Raw genomic sequence first — 21,370 nt, forward strand, 5'->3', positions numbered from 1 at the left:
TTAAAACTATCGATTTAAACATTTATTTAATTTATTTAGCCTTTTTTAATTTTCCTTATTTTTTTTAATAATATAAATTATTTTTTAATCGGTTTATTAATTATTTAAAAAAATTACGATAAAAGTATTAATATCGTATATAAGAATTAATTTATTAATTAAATTTAATTCTTTAATTAACTTTAATTTATTAAAAATAAATTAATGATTTTTATTAAACTTTTTAATAAGTTATATAACGTTTTATATTAAAAGTAGTTTTAAATATTATTTGTCGAATTTTAAATTATAGTTTTTTTAAAATATTAAATATTTTAATATAAGGTATTTTTTAATATAATTAACTTAATATTTTTTAAGAGTTTTACTATATGCATTATTTATTTTTACTATCGGGGCCTTAGGTACATTATTTTTAGGTATTAGTACATGCCTTAAATTTTAAAATTTGGGCTTAATTTAGCGTTTTTAGCGGCGTTAGCTGCTTATTTTAATTTAATCCAAATAATTTAAATAGTTTTTTAATTATATATCTTATCATAATGTAATAATATTTAATTAAAAAAGAATTTAATTGTGAATTAATTAATATAAGTCTTAAATTAAGGTGATATATGGTTGTAAAGTTATTTAGGTAGATAGGTGGTAGCTTAGGAGGCACGTGATTTCTTTTAAAGCTATATTAAGAGCTTTTAAGGCTGCATTAAGACGTTTTAAGGCTAGGTTAGGGACCTTTAAAGCCGCTTAAAAGCCTTAAAGCCGCTTAGGGTTACGTTAAGGAGTGATATGTGATTATCTTCGAGATAAATATTAATATAACTCTTTAACCACGTATTACCTTAAAATGTGGCTGGTATTAATTAATTAGTAATTAAATTCTTTTTTAATTAAAACCGGTTGTATGTTTGTAGTTATTTGTTTTAGGGAGTTATTTAAGGTTAAAGTTGTTAAATAAGGTTTAGGTTTAAGGGTTTTAAGGGCGTTAAGGGCTTATAGTGTGGTTTTAAGGGTGATTATGTGTCTTTCGTTTTGCTATTTATTTATTTAAATAATTTTATGACTATATATTACCTTAATTTAAGACCTACATTAATTAATTAATAATTGAACGCCCTTTCGATTAAATTTAGTTGCATTATAGTACAACATATGGTTGAAAAGTTATTTAAAAGGATGGGATAGATGGTTTAAATAAGCCCTAGCTTTTAAGATTTAATAGATTTATAAGATGTATAATATTTAATAATAATGCACTTAAAGGCTTAATAGCAAAAATAGGTAGTGCATATAGTAAAACTTTTTAAAATTTTTTAATTTTATATAAAACTAAGTTATCGTTATTTCCGTTAATAAAAACTTAGCTTAACTTTAATTAATATTTTAATTAAAAGTTTATATTAATAAATGCGAAAGTAAAATAAACGATTAAAACGACGTAATAAATTTATTAATGCCGTGGAAAATTTAATTTATAAGTTAAATCCTTAATTTTTTTAAGTCTTATTATTTATACCTTATAAAATTATTATTAAAGCTTATTTATATCTTAATATATTAAAAGTTTAACGTTTAAGGGCCGTTAATCCGAGCTTTTTAGCTTGTTTTTGTTAAAAACTTATTATAATTTCCGATCTAAGATTTAAATTAAAGTGTATTTTATATCGTTTAAATTAATTTAATTAAACGGTTTAAATAATATATGTTTTAAATTAATGTGATTAATGGTTGCGAAGTTATTTAAATTTAAAGATTAAATAATATTTTAAAAATAGTATAAGCTTAAATGGTCCGTGTACCACTTTAAGTTAACTAGCGCTATATTAACGATAAAGCGTTTATTTTACTCTTTTTTTAAATAATTTTATAATTATCGGTTATATTAATTTAAAATATATATTATTTAAAAGCTTTAAGTGAGACGGTTTTAATGAAGTTAAATGTATTTTAATACGATTTTTGGATTAAAAGTTATGTTAAATCTTTTAATTAAAGTTAAGTGGAAAGTTTGGATTAATAACGTTAAGACGTTAGTTTTAAATGTATTAAGGTGCGGATAAGTTTTAATAATAATTTTATGAGGTGCGAATAATAAGATTTATTTTTTTTATAATTATAAAAAAATTTACGCGTTATTTAAATTATTTTTATTTTAATTTTTTAAATAAATAATAGCTTTTATAAAATTTAAAAAAGATTTTTTTTTTAATGTTAAATTATTAAAGGTTTTATTTAATATTAAGTTTTATTATCCGTATTTTATAAAATTATTATTAAAGCTTATTCATACCTTAATATATCTAAAATTAACGTTTTAATGCCGTTAGTCCAAGCTTTTCATTTAATTTTAATTAAAAGATTTAATATAACTTTTAATTTAAGAATCGTATTAAAGTGTATTTAATTTTATTAAAACCATTTTATTTAAAGCTTTTAAATAATATATGTTTTAAATTAATGTGATTAATAATTGTAAAATTATTTAAAAAAAATGAAATAAACGTTTTACCATTAATATGGCATTAGTTAATTTAAAGTGGTATACGAATTATTTAAGCTTATACTATTTTTAAGATATTATTTAATTTTTAAATTTAAATAATTTTATAACTATTAATCGTATAAATTTAAAACATATATTATTTAAATCGTTTAATTAAACTAATTTAAACGATATAAAATATATTTTAATTTAAATCTTAAATCGGAAATTGTGATAAATTTTTAATAAAAGCGAGCTAAAAAGCTCGGACCAACGGCTTTTAAACGCTAAGTTTTTAATATATTAAGGTGTAAATAAGCTTCGATAATAATTTTATAAGATGTAAATAATAAGACTTTTAATATTATAGTAAATTTTAACGTTAATTATAACGTAATTAATAACGGCTTAAGCTTTTTATTAATATATATCTGTAAGAGTGGGACTAGGTAAAGTTAGTATGCTGATAAGAATGTATTTAGTCTAAAGCTTAAGGAGTAAAAAAGAAGTTATTCCCGTTTGCCAACGCCTGGTAATCTCATATCCTATAAAGGGGGATCACGTGATATCTGAGACATTAGGGCTCGTGAGGCCCACGAGGCCCAAAGGGCCTCATGAGGTCTTAGGGCCTTATAATATCCTTTTAAATTTTAAAATTTATTACGTTAATATTTATTTTTAAGAGTTTTGCTATATGCATTACCTATTTTTGCTATCGAGGCCTTAGGTACACTACTATTAAATACCGGTACATGCCTTAAATCTTCAAATCCGGGCCTAATCTAGCGCCTTTAACGGCCTTAGCTGCCTACATTTATTTAATTAAAATAACTTTTTGAAACATATAGCCACAAACGTATAACCGGATTTAATTAAAAACGCACTCAATTTCCAATTAATTAATGCCGGTTTTAAATAGATATAACACGTGGTCGCAAAATTATTCAGGTAAATAAGTGGCAGCCCGGAAGGCACGTAACCACCATTAAAGCCACACTAAAACCTCTTAATGCCACGCTAAAAGCCCTTAAAGCCGCCAAAAAGCCCTAAAACCGCCTAAAGTCACGCTAAGGAATGTCACGTAACTATTTTCGAAACAATTACCGACATAACTCTTCAACCACATATCGCCTTAGATTAAGACCGGTATTAATTAATTAATAATTAAATTCTTTTTTAATTAAATCCAGTTGCACGTTTATAGCTATATGTTTCAAGAAGTTATTCAAGATTAAAACTGTTAAATAAGGTTTAGCTTTAAATGGCCTAAGGGCTCTTAACGTAGCCTAAGAGCTCCTAATATAGCCTTAAAGGTAGTCACATGCCTTCCGGGCTGCCACCTATTTACCTAAATAACTTTGCGACAACGTATCGTATTTATTTGAAACCAAAATCAATCAATCGGCAATTAAATCCTCTTTTAATTAAATCTAATTACATCGTGGTACGACATATAGTTAAAGAATTATTTAGGTAGATAGGATAAATGGCTTGAATAAGCCTTAGCTTTTAAGGTTTAATAAACTTATGGGATATATAATACTTAATAATAATGCACTTAAGGCCCCGATAGTAAAAATAGATAGTACACATAACAAACCTCATTTTTAAAATAAATAATAAAATATAAAGCTTAAAACTTAATATAATTTTATTTAATAACTTTTTATATATTAAATAATAGAAATTATTAAGGTTATATTAAAGGATATTTAATATTTTATCTTAAAAAATATTAAAAAAAGTAACATATTAAAACCTTATTACGATTTTAACGTTTTAATTATATCTTTTATTTATATTATTTATTTAAGTATAATAATTTATTATTATAACGATCTTAATGTCGTTATAACGTTAAAATATTTACCATATTTTATTAATAAATTTCCGGTTTTTATTTATAATTATTTTTATTAAAAAGCTTTAATTTATTATAATAAATATTTTATAAAATATTTTAACTTAATTTTTAATAATATATATTAAATGTTTAAAAATTAATAAGGTTTTCTTATTAAATTTATTAATAATTATTATAAAAAAATTATAATAATCGTAATTTAATATATATTATATAGTTTTTTTAATATTAATTTTAAATAAGCTAATTATAAAGTTTATATAAATCGTATAATAAAAGATATTAAGCTTTATAATTAATTTTAATTCTTTTAAAATCTTTTAATAATTTATTTAATTAAGTTAATAATATAAATAATAAATAAAATATTAACGTAGTTTTTTCGTTAAATGTTAAACGTTAAAACTATTTAAGTTATATGTTATATAACGTGGTTTAAAATAATGTTTTTTATTATAAACCGTTTTAAAAAATACTTATATTTAACTTTTAAGAATATATAACTTTTAACGATTATCCCGCCTTTTTATTTAAAAAAGGCTATTATCCTTAAATATATATATAAAATTATAAACTAAATATTACGCTTACTTTTAAGCCTTTAATTTAATAATAATCTTAATAAAATAAGAATTATTAACGTATTTAATTATTATAATTTATTTTTTAACGTTATTTATTTATACGTACGTTTTTACCATATAATTAAAATTTAACGATAAGGATAAAAAATATTTGTTATAATTATTATTTTTTATATTAAAGTTATAATTATATTATTTAACGTTATTAAATATTAAGTAAGAAAATATAAAAAATTTTAAATTAAGGATAAAAGATATATAATATTAAAAAATATAATTAAAATTATCAATAATATTATTTAAAACGTTTTTTATTTTTTTAATAACCTTTTTTTTATTATTAAGGCTAAGTAATGTCGATAAATAAAATAAGGTAATAAAACTTAAAAAGTTAAATAATTAATTAATAGAAAATATAAAAAAAAAGAAGAAAATTAAGCTCTTAACGTCTTAAACTAATTATATATATATAAATAAATAAAATTTAATAAATTGTAACAATAATTATAAAAATATACCCATATAATAATAGTTATAAATAGCTATAAAAATAATTATCCATATTTATTTATAACTTAATATAACCCCTTTTTTAATAAAAAAGATAACGTCCACGTTATTTACCACATATATATATTAATTTTTAATCTTAATTTTTAAACTAACTTATATTACTTTAATAATTAAAATAATTTTAAATAATCCTCTTAATAAGATATTATTAATCTTAATATAAATATTATAAAATTAAATTAAAAAAGCTTATATTAAAAAAGTTAATTAAGATTTAAAGATTTTAATTGTTTATTTATATATTTAGTTATTTTAATGAAAGGAGCGTTTAAAGGTATGTAATAAATAACTTTATTATTACCCTTACGCCTTTTTTTTTTTTTTTTTTTTTTTTTTTTTTTTTTTTTTTTTATATACCCGCAACTAAAAATCATCACAATCCAATTAAAACTATCGATCTAAATATTCATCCGATTTATTTGGCTTTTCTTAGCCTCCCCCATCCTTTTTTAACGATATAAACCACCTTTTAATCGACTTATTAATTATTTAAAAGGATTATAATAAAAATATTAATATCGTACGTAAAAATCGATTCGTCGGTTAGATTTAATTCTTTAACTAACTTTAACTTATTAAGAATAAATTAATAACTCTTATTAAACTTTTTAATAAGTTATGTAATATTTTACATTAAAAATAATCTTAAATATCATTTATTAAATTCCAAATTATAACCTTTTTAAAACATTAAATACTTTAATATAAAACACTTTTTAACATAATTAACTCGACGTTTTTTAAATCTTTTAATTTTATATAAAATTAAATTATCGTCGTTTTTATTAATAAAAACCTAACTTAACTTTAACCGACACCTTAACTAAAAATTCGCACTAATAAATATAAAAATAAAATAAACGATTAAAATAATATAATAAATCCATTAATATTATAAAAAATTTAACTTGTAAGTTAAATCCTTAACTTTTTTTATAATTATAAAAAAACCCACACATTATTTAAACCATTTTCGTTTTAATTTCCTAAATAAATAATAACCCTTATAAAACCTAAAAAAGATCTTTTTCTTAATATTAAATTATCGAAAGTTTCATTTAACATTATAATAAATTTTAACATTAATTGTAACGTAATTAATAATAACTTAAACTTTTTATTAATATACGTCCCTTTAAACCTTAAAATCTACTACGCTAATATCCACTTTTAAAATAAATAATAAAATATAAAGCTTAAAACCTAATATAACCTCGTTCGATAACCTCTTAAATATTAAATAATAAAAATTATTAAAGTTATATTAAAAAGCGTTTAATATTTTATCCTAAAAAATGTTAAAAAAAGCAATATATTAAAACCTTATTATAATTTTAACGTTTTAATTATATCTTTTACTCGTATTATTTATTTAAGTATAATAACTTATTATTATAATAATCTTAATATTATTATAACGTTAAAACGTTTATTATACTTTATTAATAAACTTTTAGTCTTTATTTATAATTATTTTTATTAAAAAACCTTAATTTGTTATAATAAATATCTTATAAAATACCTTGGCTTAATCTTTAATAATATATATTAAATATTTAAAAATTAATAAAATTTTCTTATTAAACTTATTAATAATCGTTATAAAAGAATTATAATAATTATAACTTAATATATATTATATAATCCTTTTAACGTTAACCTTAAATAAATTAATTATAAAATCCATATAAATTATATAATAAAAAATATTAAACTTTATAATTAATTTTAATTCCTTTAAAACCTTTTAATAATTTATTTAATTAAATTAATAATATAAATAATAAATAAAATATTAACATAATTTCTTTATTAAATATTAAACGTTAAAACCGTTTAAGTTATATATTATACGACATAATTTAAAATAATACTTTCCATTATAAACCGCCTTAAAAAATACTTATACTTAATCTTTAAAAATATATAACCTTTAATAACCGTTTCGTTTTTTCGTTTAAAAAAAACCATCGTTTTTAAATATATATATAAAATTTTAAATTAAATATTACGCTTACTTTTAAACCTTTAACTTAACAATAATCTTAATAAAATAAAAATCGTTAATATATTTAACCATTATAACTTATTTTTTAATATTATTTATGAGTTTTGCTATTTGCATCCTATAAAATTGTTATCGGAGGCTTATTTGCACCTTAGTACATCTGGAATTAGCGTTTAAACGCCGCTGGTCCGAGCTTTCTACCTAGTTTCAATTAAAAGATTTAATACAATTTTTAATTTAAGACTTTAATTGAAGTGCATCTTGTATCGTTCGAATTAGCTTAATTAGACGGCCTAAATGATATATGTTTTAAATTGATGCGATCGGTGGTTGCGAAGTTATTTGAATTCAAAGATTAAAAAGCATTTTGAAAATGGTATAGGTTGAAGTGGTCTGTGTATCGCGTAGTGCCGGCTAGTGCTACATTAGCGGCAAAGCGTTTATTTTATTTTTTTCTGAATAACTTTATAATTATTTGTCGCGTTAATTTGAAACATATATCGTTTGGAAGCTTTAATTGAGACGGTTCTAATGGTGCTAGATGCACTTTAATCCGACTTTTTAGTTGGAAGTTATTGGAAGTTGTGTTATATTTTTTGATTGAAGTTAGTTGGAGAGTTTGGACTAATGGCCTTTAAACGGTAATTTCTTATGTATTAGGGTGCGGATAAGTTCCGATAGTAATTTTATGGGGTGCGGATAGCAAAACTCTTGTTTATTTAAACATATATTTTTATTATATAATTAAAATTTAACGGTAAAGGTAAGAAATATTTATTATAATTATTATCCTTTACATTAAAGTTATAACCATATTATTTAACGTTGTTAAATATTAAATAGAAAAATATAAAAAATTTTAAATTAAAGATAAAAAATATATAATATTAAAAAATGTAATTAAAATCGTTAATAATGTCGTTTAAAACATTTTTCGTTTCTTTAATAACCTTTTTTTTATCGTTAAAATTAGATAATATCGACAAATAAAATAAAATATTTAACATTAAATTTAATTAACTAAAGATATACCAAATATTTAAAAAAAATTAAAATAAATATATTAAAACTAATATAAACCGTATATTTAACTTAATTAAATTAATAAAATGTAAAAAACTTTAATTCACCACACCACAAATAAACTTATAATCTATTAAAATTATTATAAGGTATTTACATAATTAAACTTACACCTAAAAATACCAGTAAATTTATATTAAATAAAATATTTCTAATTCTATAGCTTAATAATTAATCTCCACCCTAATAAATATCTTATTTAAAAATTAAATTAAACATATATTATCCACATTAAATATATTATTATTTCATCTATTTTTATAATAAAAAACCATAACGCCATAATTTTATTTTAAAAAGGTATTTATTTTAAAAAATATAATCACGCTATAATTCTAATATACCAAATAAATCAAATCTATAAATTAAGCCTAAAAAAGGTAAAAAACTTCCTTTTTTACTACTATAAATTTAAATATAATATTTTTTACTTATCGTTTTCTAACTATCGATATCTTTAAAATATCTTTAACATTATCTTAATAATTAGTAATTAATTTCATTTTCCACTTTTACAACAATTCGATCTTTTAATTATATTAAATAATATAACGTCTTAAAAACCCAATCATTCTAATATACATTTCCAAATCGCAAAGATTTATAAGTTAAGCGATTTTTCATAAAATATCTATCTAATTTTATGTTAAATTTATACCAATATTATTAATTATAAACCTTAATAATTAAATAATCAAATATTTAATAAAAAATTTTACCGTAATTAATTATAAATTTAAATCTTAAAAATAAATAAATAACTTATTTAAATGTTTTAAATAAACATTTATAAAAGTAAAACTAACTATAATATCGTTTATATATATATAAATAAAATCTTAAAACGCTTGTAATTTTTAATTTATAAATTTTTACGTAAAAGATATATTATTATAGAAATTTATAAAAATAATTTTTAACATTTTTAACCTTTTTAATAATATAATTACCATTTGGTTCCAATATAAAAGTTAAACCTAAAATTAATAAAAAAATTTCGATTTATTAATAATAATAATATATTTTTTACCGCATATCTTATTTATTATTTTATTTTAGGAAAATAACGGATAAAAATCTGGTATTATAACCTTATTTAAAGCCTTAAAATCCATAACTATATAGCTTTTACACTATTTGTTAATATTCTTCCATAAAATAAAAACAAAATAATTAAATAATATAAGATTTTTTATTTAATTAATTTTTTTGTTTTAATATATATTGTCGAAAACTTTATTAACCATTTTTCTATTCTTAACATTAAATAAATAAACTTTTATAATTAAATTAATCTAATTTTATTAGTCTTTAATAAAAAGAATTTTTATTATTTCGTTTTTTTATATGTTAACATAGCTAAGCTAATCTTAAATATTATAACATTTGACAAACTTTTTAACTTTTTTAATAAACCTAATATCCAAATCCCTTTTACATATAAAAACCCTTTATTTAATTTTAATAAATAATAAATTAAACCGTTAAGCTTTAAAAAAAAAAGTAATAAAAATTTTCTTAGCTTTAAATACGGCTTAAACGTTTTAAAAAATAATCTATTAAATAATAAAAACGTGTATTAATTTATTAAAAATGGTTATATTAGCGTTAAACCATAAATTGACATAATAAATATTATATTTATCTTTTTTAACTAATGTTACGATTATTTAAATAAAAAAAGTCTTTTTTTAAAAAGTTTAAATTGCGTTATCGTTAATATAGTTATGTAAATATTTTAAAAGGATGTATTTAAATATTATTATAATATTATTTATTATATTTAAATAAGAAATAATTTTAATGATATTTATATTAATAAATATGTTAATTATTCTATTATATATCCCTATAAAAACATAATCTTAAATAAAATTAAAGTTATTTAAAAATAATAATTCGATATATAATATAGAAATTTATACAAATATTTTAAGTAAGATAATTATTTTTACGGCGTTTAATATTTTCTTATATATAAAGTTTTATTTATAAAATATTATAATAAATATTATAATATTAGCATAAAAAATAAAAGTTATAATAAATTTAAAATAATTTATATTAGTTTTATAAAAATATAAAAAGGATATTCTTAAAAAAAGGTTTAATTTTAATAAATTAAGGTTAATTTATATGTTAATAATAAAAATCTTTTATTTATTTTTATTATCGTATAAATTATTAATTATAAAATTAAAAATAGCTTTTTTTATTATTTTAATTATGTTATTAATTTTTTTAACATTAATTAATAATATTATAATAATTTATATGTTAAGCGTATAAATAATAAGTTAATTTTTAAATATTATTACGTTTAAGTAATTAATATTAACATATATTATCGTTTCCTTAAAATTTTTAAAAATTATAAAAAATTACCTATATATATATAATATTAATTTATTACTAGCGCTTAAATGCCTTTTTAATAATTAAATTATAATTATATTAAAAAAATTATTTATTATAAATATATTTTTATTATTAATATAAGTTTAAAAATTAATAACTTATAAAATTAAATAATTTTTATAAATATAATTAATGATATATATAAAAAAATTAATAATGTTTTAAAATATTTTAAAATAAATATTATATATATAAAAAACTAGAGTTTTGCTATCCGCACCCCATAAAATTGCTATCGGAGCTTATCCGCACCCCAGTACATGAGAAAATGCTTAGCGTTTACACGCCGTTGGTCCGAGCTTTCCAGCTAGCTTCAATCAAAAGATCCAATATAACTTCCAACATAGGAATCGGATTGAGGTGCATCTAGGACCATTGAAATTGCCTCAATTAAAGCTTCCAAACGATATATGGTTCAAATTGATGCGACCGGTGGCTGCAAAGTTATTCAAGTTGAAAGATTGCAGTCTACCTTGGAAAAGGTACAAATTGAAGTGGTCCGTGCATCACGTGATGCCCCTCGGCTAGCGCTACGCTAGCGGCAAAGCGTCTATTTCAATCTTTTCTGAATAACTTCGCAACCACCGATCGCATCAATTTGAAACATATATCATTTGGACCGTCTAATTGAGCTGATTCGAAAGATACAAGATGCACTTCAATCCGAGTCTTGGATTGGAAGTTGTGTTGAATCTTTTGATTAAAGCTAGCTGGAGAGCTCGGACCAACGGTCCTTAAACGCTAGTTCCAGATGTACTGGGGTGCGGATAAGCTCCGATAGCAATTTTATGGGGTGCGGATAGCAAGACTCAAAAACTATATCTTTAATAAAAAAGTTATTTTTATAATTTAAATAAGCATTAATAATTTCCTTAATTTTATTATTAAATTTTATATATATCTTTTTGCGATTTTTTTTTTACTTTTTTTTAAATATAATATATTTAATTTTTTATAATTTATATTTAATTATTTTTATATTTAAATTGTTAATTTTAATTTAGATTTTATCTTAAATTTTAGCATATTTGCTAATATATTTAATAAGATAAACTTAACGTTAAAAACGTTAAGTCTATAATTTTTAATTATAGTAAAAATTATATTTAAAATAAAAATTAAATTTTTAATTATAATTGTAAGGGTTTTTTTAAATATTAACCGGTTAATTATTATAACTTTAAAATCTAATTAAATAATTAAAACTTAAAAAATAATTTAAACGATAATAATCACCTTATAAAACAAAATTAATATAATAGTTTTAATTAATATAACTTTATATAATATAATTATATTTATAATTAACATATTTACGTTAATTATTTAAAAAGTAAGGTTTTATGTTTTAATTAATATCTTTTTCGTTAAAAATGGCGTTAATAATAATTAATTTTTAACTAATTTTAATAATAGAAATTATAAAAATAATAAAAAAATTAAAAGTTTAACGATATAATTTAATTAATATAATTTTATTTTAATAAGAACGTTACTTTTCTTAAATATATTATAAATAATTATTTAAAATAACCTTATTCTTTAATTTATTAATAAATTTATAAAAATCAGCTATTAAAAAATTATATATTTAAGCAATTTATTAATTAACGATAATAAATTTATAATTTTTAACATATCTTATAAGCTTTATAATTTAAAACATTATATCTACATTTTAAATAAATTTTATTTTATCATATATTATTATTTACATTTTCTTAAAAACATTAATAAAATTAAATTTATAAGCCTAAATAATCTTAATTAAGGCAAACTTAAAATTATTATAATAAAAGACTTATTTATCCGACATAAAATAAACTTAAAACTAAATAAATATATTACTTTAAAATAATTAGGTAAAATTAATAAAAATAATACTAACTTTAACCAAATAAAAAAAATAGTTACAATATATATTATAAAATAAATTAACGTCATACCAGTGCACATTAAATTTAATAATTATGCAATTTTTAACGCTAATAAATACGAAGGCGTTAAAATAGAAATATCTTATATATTATAATTTCTAGTTATAAAAATTTTTACCTTTCTTAAAAATAGCATTTACAATAATATTAATACTCCTTAAAATCTCTTAAATAATGTTATCTTAAAAAATAATTTTAACTATAACAACTAACTTTATAACACACCTTTATTAGTTTTTATTTATTATAGATTTAAAAAATTTCTACGTATTAATATAAATAATATTTACTTTTAGCAAAAAAAAATAAGATAGTCTTTTGGATAATAATAAAAATAATAAATATAAAGATTGGTAAGATAATAAAGGAGGTTTTATAGGTAAAGATGGTGTTATTAAAGGTGTCATGGTGGATACGATCCTTAGAGCCTGAGGCTCTAAGATCGCACCTGCCTTTTAAGCCTTAGGCACCATTTGAGGTATCCACTATGGAAAACTATATAAAGGCAGGAATATCCTAACGGATATTTCCTTTTTTTCTCTTTTTAACTTTCTTATAGTTAAATAAAATAACTTTTAGATGAAGAACATCAAATCCTTTATCTTAATTGTTATTTGACGTCATAAAAGGGGTTATTAATTATAATTATAATTATAATATAAAAAAAAATATTAATAATAATAATAATTAAAATAATATTAAAAAAGTTATTAAAAATAATTGCGATAATAATATTATTAGTAATGTTAATAATAATAATTAAAATGATATAAAAAAAATTATTAATAATGATTATAATAATAATATTACTAATAACGCTATTAATAATAATAATAATAATAGTAATAAACGAAATAAAAATAATAGATAGGTATACGATAATAAAGACGGGAATAATAATTATGGTTTGGGGGAGTTTGGAGGTAGTAACTTGGTGTTTTATAAGATTTTGCGAGTAGTTATTGTAGAGTTAAACGTAAGTAATTTTAAAAATTTATTAAAAAATTTAATAAAAAAAGAAAAAAATAAAATTAAATTGGAAGATTAAAAAGGTAATAAATTTAATAGATTTTATTATAGATAGTTTGGTTTTTTAAAAAAATAAACATATCTTTCGTTTTCTTTTTAAAGATTAGGGTTTATATTGGAAAAGTTAAAAATATTAATATTTATTTTAATAAAAATATTATTTAGGTTTAATAAATTATTAAAAAAGTTTTATAAGTTATAATTATTAAAGGGGAAAATATAATTATTTAATTATTTTTTAAATTATATTAAAAAATATATTAAAATAATTATAATTTAATAAATTAAAAATTACCTTTAGTTATAATATAAGGATTTTAATGTTAGGGAGCGGTACGTTTTTTAAAATCTACGATGCAATTTTTAAAATTTACGGGATTCCTATTATTACCAAAAATATAAACCTTATAAATTTATGTTTAAAACGTTTAGATTTAAGAAGTAAAAAGATTTCTTAAAAAAGTTTCTACCATATTAATATTAAAGGTCTTAAACAGTTAAATTAAGTAACGGTAAAAGCTAATTTATTAATACAAATAATTATTTATTTAGCCTTAAATTAGTTAACGCGTTATTTGTTAAGGAATGGTAACACATTTATGCTTTAACTCTAAGTAATATGGTGTTGGGAGGGTGGAGACGTTTGGAATTTTTGTTTAATATAAGGCGATAAGTTAATAGCCTTAAAAAATATGCGATTTATAATTTTTGGGTTTAATTAGTATATTTATAATAGATTTTTATTTTTGGTAATAAAGGTTGCTACCTAATAAAAATTTTAATAATTTAAAATCGCCATAAAAGAAAATAATATAAAAGAAGATAATAATAATAAAATAGGTAATAATAACGGTAATAATAGCGGTAAATTAGGAGACCTTTTTTTGGCGTATAACCGGTAAGATAAAATCTTAGTAGAAAAAAGGTGGATAGGCAGGAAAAATGATAAAATAAAAAGAGGTTATAAGCTTTTTAAAGAATTCGCTAACCCCTTTACAACAATTAAAATTACCAGTAAAGTAAAAACAAATTTAAAGGGAGTAAAGCAAAACTACGAAATGTTAATTTTGGTATAAATATTATAAAATTAAATTAAAAAAGTTTATATTAAAAAGATTAATTAAGATTTAAAGATCTTAACTATTTATTTATATATCTAACTATTCTAATAAAAGGAGCATTCAAAGGCATATAATAAGTGGCCTTGTTAGATATATATGTTTAAACCTTAAATAATTATAATAATATTAAATTACCTTAAAGTTTTACTAATAACTTATACGTTAAGGCTTTATTATGGCTTTATTAATATATAAAGATAAAAATATAAAGGGAATAATATTTCTAAGATAATTATATTAAATGGTTATATTAAAGGGTTTCGTCGGCTAAAATAACTAAGAATTAAAATCTCATCGATTAAAAAAACCGAAAATTAAAAATCCCAACCACATATCTCCTAGCCAAAAAAAAACGTTACGCTTAATAAATATTAAACCAACATTAGATATATTAAAATAAATTAATATATTTATAAAGATCGATTAAATTAAAAAAAAATAATTAAATAATAATAAATAAATGATATAAAAATTATCTTAAATATGTAAATATTTATATAATAATAGATAAAAGATATAATTAATTAATAAAGATATAATTAATAAATAAAAATAAAATCCATAAATAAATAATAATATAAGCAATAAATAAAGATAAGGTTATTAATTAACCCTTTAATAATTAAAAGATTTAAAGATTTTTTAAATAAACATATTACTCACCCTTTAAATAAATTAAAATAATATAAAAATCTTTTAACCGTGGCGTAAAGATATTGCCAAATAATGGGACTTAAAAAGTCAAATAATTAATTAATAAAAAATATAGAAAAAAAAAAAAGCTAAGCTCCCAGCGTTTTAAGTTAGTTATATATACATAAATAAGATTTAACAAATTACGGCAATAATTATGGAAATATGCCTATATAATAATAACTATAAACAGCCATAAAAGTGGCTATCCACGTTTATTTATGACTTAACATAAGGCGTTTAACATTAAATTTAATTAATTAAAAATATACCAAATATTTAAAAAATATTAAAATAAATATGTTAAAATTAACATAAATCGTATATTTAATTTAATTAAATTAATAAAGCATAAAAGATTTTAATTTATTATGTTATAAATAAACTTATAATTTATTAAAACCATTATAAGGTATTTATATAATTAAATTTATATTTAAAAATGCTAATAAGTTTATATTAAATAAAATATTTTTAATTTTATAACTTAATAATTAATTTTTATTTTAATAAATATCTTACTTAAAAATTAAATTAAATATATATTATTTATATTAAATATATTATTATTCCATTTATCCTTATAATAAAAAATTATAATATTATTATTAAGTTATAAATAAACGTGGATAGCCACTTTTATAACTATTTATAGTTATTATTATATGGGTATATCTTTATAACTGTTATTATAACTTATTAAACCTTATTTATATATATATAATTAGCTTAAAACGTTAAAAGCTTAGCTTTTTTCTTCTTTTTTATATTTTTTATTAATTAATTATTTGACTTTTTAAGTTCCATTATTTAATAACACCTTTACGCCACAATTGAAAAACCCTTATACCATCCCGGTTTATCCGAAAAATAAATAATATACTTACCTAAAAAATCTTTAAACCTTTTAATTATTAAAAGATTAATTAATAACCTTATTTTTATCCATTATTTATATCGTTACTTATTTATAAACCTTATTTTTATTTATTAACTACATTTTTATTAATTAATTATATCTTTTATTTATTATTATATAAATACTTACGCACTTAAGATAATTCTTATATTATTTATTTATTATTATTTAATTATCTTTTTTTAATCCAATTATTAGTTTTGGTATAGGTATTATAAGATTAAATTAAAGAAGCTTGTATTAAAAAGGTTAGTTAAGATTTAAAGATTTTAATTATTTATTTATATATCTAGTTATTTCTAATAAAAAAAGCGTTTAAAGGCATATAATAAATAGCCTTATTACTATCCCTACGTCTTTTTTTTTTTTTTTTTTTTATATATATTTGTAATTAAGAATTATTACGATTTGACTAAAACTATTAATTTAAGTATTTATCCAATCTACTTAGCTTTTTTTAACCTCCCCCGCCCTCTCTTAATAACATAAACCACCTTCTAATCAGCTTATTAGTTGTCTAAAAAGATTATAATAAGGATATTAGTATTATACATAAAGATTAATTCATTAATTAAGTTTAATTCCTTAACCAGCTTTAGCTTATTAAAGATAAATTAATAATTCTTATTAAACTCCTCAACAAACTATACAACATTTTATATTAAAAATAATTTTAAATATTATTTGTTAAATTTTAAATCATAATCTTTCCAAAATATCACATATTTTAACATAAAATGCCTTTTAATGCAATTAACTCAACGTTTCTTAAATCTTTTAATCTTATACAAAACCAAATTATCATTATTTCCATCGACAAAAACTTAACCCAATTTTAGCTGGTATTTTAACCAAAAATCTACACCAATAAATACAAAAATAAAATAAACAATTAAAACAACACAATAAATCTATTAATACTATAAAAAATTTAATTTGTAAACCAAATCCCCAACTTTTTTCATAACCATAAAAAAACCTATACGTTATTTAGACCACTTCCATTCCAATTTTTTAAATAAATAATAACCCCTATAAAACCTAAAAAAAAATTTTTCCTTAATATTAAATTATTAGGAATTTTATTTAGTATTGTAATAAATTTTAACATTAACTACGACATAATCAATAACAACTTAAACTTTTTATTAATATATATCTTTCCAAATCTTAAAATCTATTATGCCGATATCCATTTTTAAAATAAATAATGGGATATAAGGTTTAAAACCTAATATAATTTCATTTAATAATTTTTTAAATACCAAATAATAAGAATTATTAAAATTATATTAAAAGACATTTAATATTTTATCCTAAAAAATATTAAAAAAAACAACACATTAAAATTTTATTACAATCTTAATATCTTAATTATATTTTTTATTTACACCGTCCGTTTAGATATAATAATTTATTACTATAACAATTTTAGTGTTGTTATAACGTTAAAATGTTTACTATACTTTACCAATAAACTTCCAATCTTTATTTATAATTATTTTTGCTAAAAAACCCCAATTTACCACAATAAACATCCTATAAAATACCTTAGCCTAATTTTTAGCAATATACATTAAATATCCAGAAATTAGTAAGGTTTTTTTATTAAATTTATTAATAATTATTATAAGAAAATTATAATAATTATAACTTAATATATACCACATAATCCCCTTAACATTAATTTTAAGTAAATTAATTATAAAATTTATACAAATCGTATAATAAAAGATATTAAACTCCACAATCAATTTTAATTTTTTTAAAGGTTTTTAACAATTTGTTTAATTGAGTTAGTAATGTAGATAATAGGTAAGATATTAATATAATTTCTTTACTAAATATTAAACGTTAAAGCCGTTTAGGTTATATGTTATATAATATGGTTTAAAATAATGTTTTCCATTATAAACCGTTTTAAAAAATACTTATACTTAATTTTTAAAAATATATAATTTTTAGTAGTTATTTTATCCTTTTGTTTAAAAAAGGTTATTATTTTTAAATATATATATAAAATTCCAGGTTAAATGTTATATCTATTTTTAAACTTTTAACTTAGTAATAATCTTAATAAAATAAAAATTATTAATATATTTAGTTATTATAATTTATTTTTTAACATTATTCATTTAAATATATATTTTTATTATATAATTAAAATCTAATAATAAAAATAAAAAAATATTTATTATAATTATTATCCTTTATATTAAAACTATAATTATATTATTTAATATTGTTAAATGTTAAATGGGAAAATATAAAAGGTTTTAAATTAGGGATAAAAAATATATAATATTAGGAAGTATAATTAAAATTGTTAATAATATTGTTTAAAATGTTTTCCGTTTTCTTAATAACCTATTTTTTATTATTAAGGTTAAGTAATATTAACAAATAAAATAAGGTATTTAATATTAAATTTAACTAATTAGGGATATATTAAATATTTAAAGAAAATTAAAATAAATATATTAAAGTTAGTATAAATTACATATTTAATTTGAGTTTTGCTATCCGCACCCCATAAAATTGCTATCGGAGCTTATTCGCACCCCAGTACATGAGAAATTACCGTTTAAGGGCCGTTGGTCCGAGCTCTCCAGCTAGCTTCCATCAACAGATCCAACATAACTTCAGACTCAGGAGTCTGATTGAGGTGCATCCAGGACCATTAGAACCGTCTCAATTAGAGCTTCCAAACAATATATGTTTCGAATTGATACGACCGGTAATTGTAAAGTTATTCAGAAAAGAGTGAAATAAACGCTTTGCCGCTAGTGTAGCGCTAGCCGGCATTACGTAATGCACGGACCTCTTCAACCTGTCCCATTTTTAAGGTGCTTTTTGATCTTTGAATTCAAATAACTTCGCAGCCACCGGTCGCATCAATTTGAAACATATATCATTTAGACCGTCTAATTGAGCTGATTCGAATGATCCAGGATGCACTTCAATCCGAGTCTTTGATTGGAAGTTGTGTTGGAACTTTTGATTGAAGCTAGCTGGAGAGCTCGGACCAGCGGCCCTTAAACGCTAGTTCCAGATGTACTGGGGTGCGAATAAGCCTCCGATAGCAATTTTATGGGGTGCGGATAGCAAGACTCTTTAATTTAATTAAATATAAAAATAAGACCAAATAAAGTTAATATATTAATAAAAATATATTCAATCTAAAGCTTAAAGAATAAAAGAGAAGTTATTCCTATTTGCTAACACCTGGTAATCTTATATCCTATAAAAGGAGATTACGTAATATCTGAAACATTAGGGCTTGTAAGGCCTACAAGGCCTAAAAGGCCTTATAAAGTCTTAAAGCCTTACATTAAATTAATAAAATATAAAGAATTTTGATTTATTATGTTATAAGTAGATTTATAATCCGTTAAAACTATTATAAGGTATTTATATAATTAAATTTGTACTTAAAAATGCTGGTAAATCTATATTAAGTAAAATATTTTTAATTCTATAATTTAATAATTAATCTCCACCCTAATAAATATTTTATTAAGGAATTACATTAGATATATATTATCTATATCAAATATATTATTATTTCATTTATTTTTATAATAAAAAATTATGATGTTATAGTTTTATTTTAAAAAAGTATTTATTTTAAAAAATATAATTACACTATAATTCTAATATACCAAATAAATTAAGTCTATAAATTAAACCTAAAGAAAATAAAAAACTTCCCTCTTTATTATTATAAATTTAAATATAACATTTTTCACCCATCGTTTTTTAACTATCAACATTTATAAAGCCTTAAGACCTCATAAGGCCCTTTAAGCCTTATAAGTCTCACAAACCCTAATGTCTCAAATATCACGTAATCCCCCTTTATAAGATATAAGATTATTAGGCGTTAACAAATAAGAATAGCTTTTTTTTTATTCCTTAAGCTTTAAACTAAATACATTCTTATTAATATACTAACTCTACCTAGTCTTATTCTTACACTTTTAATTAAACAAGTAAAATTTCTTTAGCCAGTATAACGGTTCCTAAAAAAAAAAATATCCAAAAATAATTTAAAAGCCCGTCTTAAAACTTGCGGAAAGCCATGAGCTAATAAATCACTTTTAAATATTTTTTTTTAAAGAAAGGCTAGAGAAATTTTATAATATATATCAAATTACAACTATTACAATTTTTTTATAACGGTTATTAATAAATTTAGTAAAAAAATTTTATTAATTTTTAAATATTCGATATATATCGTTAAAAATTAGGTTAAGATATTTTATAAAATGTTTATTACAACAAATTAAAACTTTTTAATAAAAATAATTATAAATAAAGATTAAAAATTTATTAATAAAGTATAGCAGACGTTTTAGCGTTGTAATAATATTAAAACCGTTATAATAATAAATTATTATATTTAAACAAACAACGTAAGTAAAAAATATAACCAAGACGTTAAAATTATAATAAAATTTTATTATATTGCTTTTTTTGATATTTTTTAAGATAAAATATTAAATATCTTTTAATATAACCTTAATAACTTTTACCATTTAATATTTAAGAAATTATTAAATAAAGTCGTATTAAGTTTTAAACTTTATATCTTATTATTTATTTTAGAAATAAATATCGATATAATAGATTTTAAGGTTTAAAAGGATATATATTAATAAA

Source organism: Hypoxylon fragiforme (assembly GCF_022984875.1).
Source record: "Hypoxylon fragiforme strain CBS 206.31 chromosome Unknown GGS25scaffold_6, whole genome shotgun sequence".
In the NCBI taxonomy this organism is placed as follows: Eukaryota; Fungi; Ascomycota; class Sordariomycetes; order Xylariales; family Hypoxylaceae; genus Hypoxylon; species Hypoxylon fragiforme.